The sequence below is a fragment of the Bubalus bubalis genome, chromosome 2 (genome assembly GCF_019923935.1).
Source record: "Bubalus bubalis isolate 160015118507 breed Murrah chromosome 2, NDDB_SH_1, whole genome shotgun sequence".
Lineage (NCBI taxonomy): Eukaryota > Metazoa > Chordata > Mammalia > Artiodactyla > Bovidae > Bubalus > Bubalus bubalis.
In genome coordinates this window covers 9949952-9961601 of record NC_059158.1, presented here as the reverse complement: position 1 = coordinate 9961601, position 11650 = coordinate 9949952, and the positions used below count along the sequence as shown (strand labels likewise).

At 47.8% G+C, this 11650-nt stretch overlaps 1 long non-coding RNA gene across 1 annotated transcript; it reads right to left on the bottom strand.

Moving 5' to 3' along the window:
* Positions 1 to 6933: 6933 nt before the first annotated feature.
* LOC123328235 lies at positions 6934 to 8191 on the bottom strand. Its single transcript, XR_006543048.1, has 2 exons — positions 7684 to 8191; positions 6934 to 7151 (listed from the first exon to the last, which is right to left on the bottom strand). It is a non-coding gene; the product is annotated as an uncharacterized LOC123328235 (long non-coding RNA).
* Positions 8192 to 11650: the final 3459 nt, after the last annotated feature.

Genomic DNA, 11650 nt, shown 5'->3' with positions numbered 1-11650 from the left:
TCTTATTTTAATTGTTATATGAATTTTTAAAACCACTCTCAATCCACAACTTAATGGTAAGGAAAGCTGGAAGATGGAGAAAGAAGGCTTTCACATCCCCATGTTCCTACCTACCACCCCTGGCCCAGCTTATTTCTCTGACGATCTTGGACCCAGAGAAGTAGGCAAGAGCCTTTGCTAGCAGGGAAGGGAGGGAATAAATTGATGAGCTCCCTCCAAAACTGGGGGCTGGGTTTTTCTTGCAGTGGACAGAGCTAGGCCCCCATCTCAGCCACCCTTCTCACTGAGTGACTTTGAGGTTTTCCCCACATCCCAATTTGATGGCAAAAGTTACCAATGATTTTCTCCCTCTGATTTACAGGCAGTGCTCCTCGAGCAGACGGATGCACCCACTAACTCTCAGATTCCATAACTCTCCCCTTCTGTGGCCTCTCCCCACCATCCCTTCACTGCACACACACACACACACACACACACACACATACACACATACACACACATACATATATACACACACACACAGTACACACACACACACATACATACATATACACACACACACACACACACACACATTCTCACAGTTTTCCCTCACATTTGCAACAAGATTCAGGTATTTTTCCCAATGTATAATTTAATTCACCTACTCCTGAAACACTTATGAGATACCTATTAGAGTCAAGGGGCTTCCCAGGTGGCACAAGCAGTAAAGAGTCCACTTGCCAATACAGGTAGACATAAGAGACACGGTTCGATCCCTGGGTCAGGAAGATACCCTGGAGGAGAAAATGGCAACTCACTCCAGTACTTGTTTGCCTGGAGAATCCCATGGACAGAGGTGCCTGGGGGGCCACAGTCTATGGGGTCGCAAAGAGTCAGACACAACTGAGCAACTAACATTTTCACACTAGATTATCTTAGTCCATGTGATTTTTTTTCCTTCCTCCTCGGCCTCCTCCATCTCCATCCTTGTATTGTTATTATTTATTATTACTATTATTAATTAAAGCCCAAACATCACAGACTGCGCAGAGGCGTAGATGAGCTAAAGAAAGCAGAGGAGGAGAAACCAAGACACAGCAGACAGTCATAGGCACACACTATCAGACCTAGTTATCAGAAGGGAATGCCTCTAAGACTCCTTGAACTTTCTTTGTGACAATTTAGTAACAAGAAGAAGCGTGTGCTACTTCTGCCCTGGCTTTTAGCCTGACCATTTCTGGGAAGCGTGGTCACACTGTAACTGACTTGGCATCTGGAAATGAAGCTAAACCTCTTCAACCATAAGAAGAGTTTCCCTCTGCCCACTCAACTATTTGCAAAGTAAAAGAAAGAGTGAGAAGTATAAATGTTTGGCGATCATGAAATAAATATGGCCATCTTTTTCTATTCTCCAGCCATTCCAACATCCCGAGACCCTCCTGGTTGGTTACCCTTGGCTCCTCTCTACTTACTGGTACCTCCCCTTCTCCATCCGTAGGGTAGTGATGTCTGAAGTGTCCCCTAGGCCCCTAGGAACTGAAGAGTTCCCTATACGAGGGATGGGACGTCATCCCCCTGCATGCAACAAGCCACTGGCATGTGGGGGTACCCACCTCCAGGAAGAAATGAAAGTGGAAGTGTTAGGCGCTTAGTCATGTCTGACTCTTTGCAACCCTATGGACAGTGTCCATGGGATTCTCCAGGCAAGAATACTGGAGTGAGTAGCCATTCCCTTCTCTGGGAGATCTTCCTGACCCAGGGATGGAACCCAGGTCTCCCCAGTTGCAGGCAGATTCTTTACCATCTGAGCCACCTGGGAGCCAGGAAGGGGTTTTACTAATTCATGCTTTTACTAATTCATACATTAGTAATTCAAACATTTATAATTCATATAAAGGTGTACTGGGCTGAGATTAGCCTACTCTTCCTTCTTATTTTGTGGAGAAGGCCGTATAGAAGCCACTTTCTCTTGCTAATTTCTGGTTGTGTTTTAAACCATCTGGATTTTTGTCCACATTTCTCTGGCTCCCAGGCAGTGACTGTGTATGGATACTCTCCCTTCCACGCAGAGAAAGTGTACCCATTTGGGCTTACACTGAACCGAACTTGAACCCTACATCTCCTACTCCTCATCCAAATGAATTTGCATAGATGACATACCCTCCCTGAACTCCAGTGTCCCCATCCACAACATGGGCATAGCAACAGCTGTTCTGGAAGGATTGGTGAAGGATTATGTCTATATGACATATACAGTTGGCATAGAACATATCACCATTCATAGTCAGCAAATCACCAGGAAAAGAGAAATGCGTTTTTTAAAGTTTCTAGGGAAAAAAAAAGAAATTGTGTCTGGCTCCTGTCTTAAACAAACTGTACCAACTTGAGTAGACTTTTAAATTCTGTTCTTGCATCTCACGTGAAAATAATCTGATTACATAAAAATGCAGATCAGGCAAACAAAAAAATGTTGCCTCTACTTTTTACTCTCTCTTTATAATAATGTAAGTGGTTCGGCTACATTGAAAGAAGGATTCCATTAGCAGTTTCTTGACTTGTAGGCTGTTTTCTGAGGAAAGCATATAGCTTCTAGATTTGGGGTATGTGCCTCTCTCTTAGGGAAGTGAACATTGGTAACCATGACAAAGATAAATCGTCTGCAAATGACAAATGACTCAGAGGTGCAGAAACGAAACCAACTGATGAAGCCGTATGTCACCAGGAGAACCTGAGGCTTAGGGATAAGAAAAACTTGCCAACAGCTCACATTTTCAAAATGGGCCTCAGGATTCATTCACCTGGACAGCGGATTGAAGTGGAGAACTTGGTTAAATTGATGATATGTTAGAGCTGAGAAGCACATGGTGATCATGTGGTCCAAGCCCTGGGGAAACTGAGGCCTAGGGAGTCACACAGCTTACCTGGGCATAATGATGCTAGTACCACGACCCAGGTTTCCAGCCACCAAAGAATCTGTATTTCATCTATAGGTTATTTTTCTAAGAAACCCACAGGATTCTGATGGTATAGGAAAGGAATTTTCACTCTAAATTTCCTGGCCTGCACTTGTTCAGATTACATCCTGAAGCCCTACTAGGAGCAGCGATGCAGTACGTCAGGAGAAGACATTACCTGGGGAGAAGGGCTTTTCCTGGGATCCTTGTGTGGCTCACGTGTCTTCATGCCGGTGTGATGCTTGGCATGCGTGCATTCTCAGTTGCTCAGTCATGTCCACTCTTTGCGACCCCCTGGACTGTAGCCCACCAGGCTCCTCTGTCCATGGGATTTCCCAGGCAAGAATACTGGAGTGGGTTGCCATTTTCTTCTCCAGGGGATCTTCTCCACCCAAGGATCAAACTCGTGACTTCTGCTTGGCAGGCAGATTCTTTACTACTGAGCCACCAGGGAAGCCATGATGCTTGGCACACAGTAGGAATTCAATTAAGTCTTTACTGAATGAACAAACTTTGAGTGTGCACTTGCAAATCTTATTAGTTTAAGAAAGACAGTGATGGCCCAGTGGCTAAGACTCTGTGCTCCCAATGCAGGGGGCCCAGGTTCAACCTCTGGTCAGAGAACTAGATTCCACATGATGCAATTAAGAGCTCCCAAGCCGCAACCAAAGATCGTTCATGCTGCAAGGAAGATCGAAGATCCTGTGGGACCGAAGACCCAGAGCAGCCAAATGAATACATATAATTTTAAAGAATCCTTTAAAAAAAGAGAAAGTGATGATCATCATGACCTTTTGCCAATTAGCAGGGAAAGAGAGTAAAGAAAGAGGGACAATATACTTAAGTAGAAAGATCAAGAACTCTGTAAAAAGTCTCCAATTCCAGCTGTCCCTGCTGCCTGCCCAAGTCAATTACCTTTTCTGGACTTCGTTTTTCTCACCTTTAAAATGGGATAAAAGTGTCTATCTCACAAGGTTTTATGAAGGTTTTGGAGAAGGAAATGGCAACCCACTCCAGTATTCTTGCCTGGACAATTTCAAGGACAGAGGAGCCTGGTGAGCTACATACAGTCCATGGGATCGCAGAGAGTCAGACATGACTGAGTGACTAACCTTTTGAAGGTTTACTCTGATAATATCAACTGCTTGGCACTGTATCTGGCACCCACTAGGAGCTCCATGAATAATCAGTGAGACTAGGAGAGAAAAAGACACTGTAGAAACACATGTCCTGTTGGGTTTAAAAGACGGGTGTTCCTAGAAGCACGCTGTCTGGCAGCATCACATTCTGACAAACAGGGGATACAGCCCACACCAAAGCAAGTCACGCCCGTCTGTTCTCAGGCTTCTTTAACATGAGCCGCCCCTCTCCTCCCAGCTTCTGTGCTTGGCGTTCTTTCCCTTCCTTCTGCTCATTTCCTTTTCCCTCTCACTTTTGTCATGATTTCACTTGTGGTTTCAAGGGCTCCATCTGCCTAGGTCTCAGAACATACACCTTGTTCACCACCAATCTCAAGGAAGCTGAGATAAGGCCCTGGGGTTCCAGGGGTGGCTCTGGTCGTAGGGGGTATGTCTGGCTCCAGGCACGGCCCTGTTCAGTCCTGATCCAGGAGAGACTCCTTCCCCAGGCTCTCATGGTCCCATGTCTCCTCTAGGGCCCCGAGCCAGAAAAGGATCAGGGGAAAGACTGCAATGTGGGGCCCTGCTCCGCGGGCGGGCCCCTGGGGCTAACCCCGAGCAGCTCACCTCCCTTTCCCAGTGCAACCAGAGGCATGCCCAAGCCACCAGCCCCAGCTCAACCCATCCCTCCGACACCCCCAAGTTGCCGCCTTCTGTAACTGCTTAAATCATTCCCCTGTTTGGGAACGTGGGTTTGAAAAAAAAAAAAAACACACAACATTTAGAAACAGAGCAGAGGGAGGACTTAGCGGCAGAGAGGGGAGGCGAGTGGGCAGAAGCCAGGCACTCTGATGAACACACTCAGGGACGATGAGACAGGACGTGGAAATCCACACACTTTATTCGAGAAACCGTGATGTCTCCATGTTCCCTCCTCTGCTGGGCCTTTCACAGTTTACAAAGCACATCCAGAGACCTAGACTCACTCACAGCTTAACAAAGTATGAAATGGAATTCCAGTGCAAGGTGATGACACAGGAGGCCCCAGGTCTCATCTCCTCCCTTGGACACACCAAATCTATGGCTACACATGGAAAATTCCCAGTGAAGAAACCCAGATACAGCTGAGTGACCCCTACACATGAGGTGAATGAGAAAATCCCCACATCAAAACAGGTGGAAAGGCTCAGACACACTCTTGCCTTAAACCCCACCTTTGGCACAGCAGCATGCAATCCATGGGAGTGAGGGGACTCACAACTCCAAATTCTTTCCAAGGAGCAAAAGACCCAACATCCAGTGCCCCCAGTTTGGAGACTCCCACTTGAAGGTGTGTGTGCTAAGTCGCTTCAGTCGTGTCCAACTCTTTGTGACCCCATGGACGGTACTCCCCCAGGCTCCTCCATTCATGGGATTCTCCAGGCAAGAATACTGGAGTGGGTTGCCATTCCTCTTCCAGGGCATCTTCCCAACTCAGGGAATTGAACCTGGGTCTCCTGCATTGCAGGCAAATTCTTTATGATCTGAGCTACCAGGGAAACCCACTTGAGGGATGGGCCCCCAAAGAACCTTGCTCTGAAAGTCAGTGAGGCTTTGTGTCCATGAGACTCACAAAATTATAGTTAACAAAGAAATAGTTCAACACCACTAGATTGGTCTTACTTGAAATGTTAACGGGGAGTCTTCAAGCTGAAACAGGTGGATGCTAATTAGTATCAGGAAAACATATGAAAGTATAAATCCCACTGGTAAAAAAAAATATGGCTAAATTTGGAATACTCTCATGTTGTAACGGTGATGGCTAAATCACTTATAAATCTAGTATGAAGGTTAAAAGACAAAATTATTAAAAACAACTGTACAATAATTTGTTAATGGTTACACAATGGTTATTTATTTAAAATAACTATGATAATGTGTTATCAATTACGACATCAAAAACATAAAATTGGGAGGGAAGGGTAAAAATGTAGAGTTTTAATATGCATTTGAAGTTAGGTTATCATCGGCCTAAAAGAGACTGTAATAAACATAAGGTGTTTTATGTAAGCTTCATGGTAACCAACCACAAAGCAAAACTTATAGTAGATACACAAAAGGAGAAAGGAATATAAGAAAACCACTACAGAACGTCGTCAATCACAAACAGAGAGCGAGAGAAGAGGAAAGGAATGAGGGAATTACAAAGCAGCCCCAAAACGATGACCGCAGTGGTAATTAGTACATGTCTATCAATAATTACTCTGAGGGTCATTGACATTTTCATAGAAATGAAAATGAAAAAGCGAGGACAGCCAGGCGAATCAGCCAAAGTAGACGTTAAGCCCAGACCACTACAGAGTGGTAAAGAAGTCAATCCAACAAGAGGATATAAATATTTGTAAATATTTATGCACCCAACGGGCTTCCCTGGTAGCTCAGTAGTAAAGAATCTGCCTGCAATGCAGGAGCCAGAGAAGATGCAGGTTCAATCCCTGGTCAGGAAGATCCTCTAGAGGAGGACATGGCAATCCACTCCAGTATTCTTACCTGGAGAATTCTATGGACAGAGGAGCCTGGCAGGGTACAGTCCATGGGGTCCCAAAGAGCCAGACACGACTGAAGCAACTTAGCACGTGCACACACACACACACACACGCACGCATGCATCCAACATTGCTGCTGTTGTTGTTTAGTCGCTAAGTTGTGTCTAACTCTTTTGTGACTCCATGGGCTGTAGCCCACCAGGCTCCTCTGTTCACGGGATTTTCCAGGCAAGAACACTGGAGTGGGTTGCCATTTCCTTCTCCAATGCACCCAACATAAGAGCACCTAAATGTATAAAGCAAATATTAATAGACCTGAAAAGTGAAGCAGACAGTAATACAATAACTGAAAAGTGGGAGCAAGGGCATTTAATGGTCTTCTCTGAGCAGCTGGGGGATAAAACCCCCACTTTCAACAGAACAGCCACAGCAGGACTTCTCACAGTGGATCCTAAGGAAAAGGTGCAGGGCGGGGTCCCCGGCTCCCTGCAGGCACACAGCCAGAGTTCTGAAGGCTGGAAAGAATCTTAGATGTCAGTGGGCTCAACTCTCTCCTCTCGTGGTTGTGGTACCTGGAGAGATGAAAGGACATATCCAAGGTTACACAGCGAATGCTCATGTTTCCCCTAATTCAAGGGGAGCCTCCTTATACACATGCCCTAAGGGGCTGATACGGGCTGCAACTCAAGGACCACTGGAGGGCTCTCTTTGTATAGAAAAATGGAAGACACAAAGGAGGAAAAGGCACAAAGATGGGCAGAGAGTAGGAGACGAACGGTCCAGGCACCTAAGGCTGCAGAGACCTCTCTCCAGACAGGGAAGGCTTGGGGTTGTCACCGGTGATGCTGTGTGGGGACAAGGCTCTCTGCACTAAGGCTGGCAAGTGTGGGGTGACCCATCCACAGATGGGGCCCAGGGTGGCTCTGTGTGGCTGAGACCAGACAGACCTGCACCGTCCACAGTTGCACAGGCTCCTCGGGATGCACTGACCAGAGGAAACGAGAAGCAGAGAGCACAGGACTGTGAGCAAAACCCTTCTGGGTTCTTCTCAGGGGTCGCAGAGCTCTTCCCCTCCTGGGGTTGGCACCCCGGGTGAGCCCTCACCTCTGTTGTGAGGTAGGGACTTCACAGCAGCAAAGTGGAGTGCTTCCTCCGGCAGGACACCGTCTCTGGAACCAGTGGGCTGCCTGGGTGCTGATGGCATCCTTGCTGGGAGGATGCACAGCTCCGGACAGAGAAACAGTGCGGGAAGGTGGTCCCTTAAAGCCACACAAGGGAGCCCACAAGGGAACCCCATTTCCAGTCCTGGAGCTCAAGTGTGGGATGCAGCCGAGCAAGTTCCTCTCCATCATGTGAATGTTCTACGCGACTGTTCGTCCTAAGCTTTCCTGTGCGTTGATAAGCAGAAGCACCCCCTCCTGTGTCCAGGCTCATCTTTCCTTTTTAAAACTCTCCCCTTAGCCTCGCGTGCTCCTCATTCAGCTTCACAATAGCCCTGGCAATAACAAGGTGCCAGCGGGGAAGAGCTACGGTTTAATAAAGCCGGAGCCCAGCGGCTGCCGCTACCCACACTTAGCGCTCTAATAAAGCCCCTTTGCCATTGCAGCCTGCAGTTGCTACCCCAGTGTCTGAAACAGAAAGGATGCTTTCTTTATACTCAGGACACGGTTGAGAGCAGGCATAGATTTCAACCACCCTGGGTGGGGAAGCGAATCAGGTGCAGGTAGCTCCCAACCTAATCAGGTGACAGGAATTTCTGGGAGTTGTGAAGCTTCTAGAAGTTTCTAGCGTGGTTCCCATCTCCTCTAGATGCAGTGGGATGCATCACTACCTGTACGCATGAAGCTAACTTGTTTCCTTGACTTTTTTTTGCATAGAGAAACGATCTTTTCACTCTCCCCTCCGAAATCATGTAGTGGACTGGAAAAGAGCCCCTCAGAGGCAGTTCTTTCTGCAAATCCCACCCTTTCATGGCACTTTATAGAACGCGAGCCAAGGGCTTTCATCACCCTTGCATATTTACTCAGTGAGTTGCTTGTGCTGTTACTGTGTGTTTTTATAAAGTGTTTTTTGTGCTGTTTTTATAAACTGTTACTTTTTTTAATTACAAAGCCATTCAACACATTGGCTAAAAATGCAAGCATTCATGAAACATGTGAGTTAGAGACCGAAAGACCCCTATTAATGGTACCCTCTGGACATCTGGGTGATGTGAGGGGGTTTTTATTTGAATTTTCCACCTTCGTTACAGGGAAAACAAAAGGATGGCTGGTCGGATGGGAGACCAGCTGGAAGCTCACAAGAATCAGGGAAGTCTCCTTAGCATGCCAGGCTGAGCCTTTTTCCCCGCAGGTGGGGGTGCTCTGACTTCTGTAACTACTTTCTGCCCACAGATCATACCTGCCTTCAGCTGGCAGGGCTCCTCTAGTCTTGGCTAGTGTGAAGGAAGGACAGGTGATCAGTGTAGGGTCAGGGTATGTGCTGAAATGGGAGTGCTCTGGGCTGGACTGTGCTGTGCAGAGTGCTGCGCTCAGTCATTCAGTTGTGTCCGACTCTGTGACCCCATGGACTGTAACCCCACCAGGCTTCTCCATCCATGGGATTTTTCCAAGCAAGAATACTGGAGCAGATTGCCAGTTCCTTCTCCAGGAGATTTTCCTGACCCAGGGATCGAACCCATGTCTCTTGTGTCTCCTGCAATGGCAGGCAGATTCTTTACCACTAACGCCACCTGGGAGGCCCCAGGACTGAACTGTATCCCCACCCCATGCTGAGTTCACTTGTTGAAGCCCTAACACGGGGTGACTATTTGGAGCTATGGCCTTCGTGGAAGGAATAAAGGCTCAGGAGGCCATGCGCATGGTGCTTAGATCTGATTGAACTGATGGCCTTATAAGCAGAGACACTGGAGCACTCTCTCTGTCTGCCCTGTGGGTCCCGTTGGGAGTGGGCAGCCAGCTGCAAGCCAGGAAGTGAACTTTTACCAGATCCTGACCACACTGGCCCCCTGATCTCAGACCCCCAGCTCCAGATCTATGAGAAAATAAATGTCTGTTGTTTAAGATTTAAGCCACACAGTTCAGGATTTTTCCTTAGGGCAGCTCAAGCTGATGAAGGCAGAGGGAGGGAAGCAGGACACCCAGCCTCGCTGTTCCCCCATCTCAGCCCCTGCCCGACATTGCTGTTCTCTCATTTCTTTCCCTACTGCCAGCTCGGGGACTCTGAAAATGGGATCGGTGGGTAGGAGTATCGTCTTACATGCCTGCATGTGTCTGGACTTGGCCTCCCTTCTCCCAGTGGGACCTTCTACTTCTGTCTGTACTTCAGTCCAGGTCCCCGAAGGTCCCCATGTACCGGTAAACTTGCCAGTCTATAATGGGGAGAAAGCCTTGGGGCACCCTCTACACACCTTTGAATCACATTCTCCATGTGTTTCTTGCTCTCAGCCAGCTTAGCTCAGATATAAATTCACTCAACAAAGCTGGTGCCCCTGATGGCCTTGGTTTAGAGGTTTAAAAGTTCTCTTCCACTTTTAAAAGTTCCAAGCTTGCTCCAAGCCTCCATCATTGAATTATTAATTATTTAGCGTCTCCTGCTCCTTCTTGGGAGAAGACAATGGCACCCCACTCCAGTACTCTTGCCTAGAAAATCCCATGGACGGAGGAGCTTGGTAGGCTGCAGTCCATGGGGTCACTACAGTCGGACACGACTGAGCGACTTCACTTTCACTTTTCACTTTCATGCATTGGAGAAGGAAATGGCAACCCACTCCAGTGTTCTTGCCTGGAGAATCCCAGGGACGGGAAGTCTGGTGGGCTGCCGTCTGTGGGGTCGCACAGAGTCAGACACGACTGAAGCAACGCAGCAGCAGCTCCTTCTTGACTGCACCCCACACCCCAGACCTGCTGGTGGACTCAGGGTTGGCGTCACCAACATTGGCTCACAGAGATCCTGCCACCAGCTCCTCTTGCAGCGTGAAGTCCACATGTAATTCAAAAAATGAAATCAACGAAAACCCAGGAGGCACATGGAGCTGAAAGGAAGATTTCTAGCTTTTGCTGCCAATCTTTAGCAAACATGTCTCCAAAACCACACATCAGGGTGTGTTCCAGGATGCAGGGGTTTTTTTGAAGTGGCTGTGAAAGGGGAGAAGGGAAGCTCAAGGAAGCTGAGGGGCAGAAGGGACCCAGAATCAGTGCTTCTCGGGCTTTTCTTGATGACCTAGGAGTATGTGCATCTACTCACACACACAGGCACATATGAAACGGCTGTTTCACAGAACACTAACCACCTTTATTGCCTGAGATGCACTCTAATATTATGTAGTCGAATCTTGTCAATTTTTCCAAAAATGTTGGCTGAGAACTAACCTGATGTGATGGTTAATAGTAGCTGTCAACTTGACTGGGCTCAGGGATGCCCAGAGGGCTGGTAAAATATTATTCCGGTTTGTGCCTGTGAGCGTATCTCCCGCGTGAGTGGGTAGACTGAGGAGAGCAGGTGGCCTTGCCAGTTTGTGTGGGCTTCACCCAACCTCCCCAGGTGGCTCAGCAGTAAAGAATCCACCTGCAGTGCAGGAGACGCAGATTCCATCCCTGGGTCAGGAAGATCCCCTGGAGAAGGAAATGGCAACCCACTCCAGTATTCTTGCCTAGAGAATCCCATGGACAGAGGAGCCTGGTAGGCTACAGTTCACGGGGTTGCAAAGAGTTGGAACACGACTGAGCGCGCACGCACAGGTTAGCATTTGCAAGGATGCGGAGAAGAATCGGTGTTTACGTTTTAGGGACATACTTTGGTTAGACAGAGCTCAGCAGAGTACTTCAGACCCATGTCTTTGGAGTCAGAGGCGCCTCTGAGTTCAGGTCTCAGCTTTGCCCTTGAAGCAGCGGTGTGGGCTCAGATGGGTCCTTTAATATCTGTGTGCCACGTGGACAATGAGACTTTGCTCACAAGGTTCTCATGAGAATTTTGAAAGATGAAGGGCTTAGCGCAGTTCCCCCAAGACAGTCTACTCCCAGTGAAAGAAGTATTGTTATTAATGGGGAAGCAGCTTGTCATGTGCTTACGC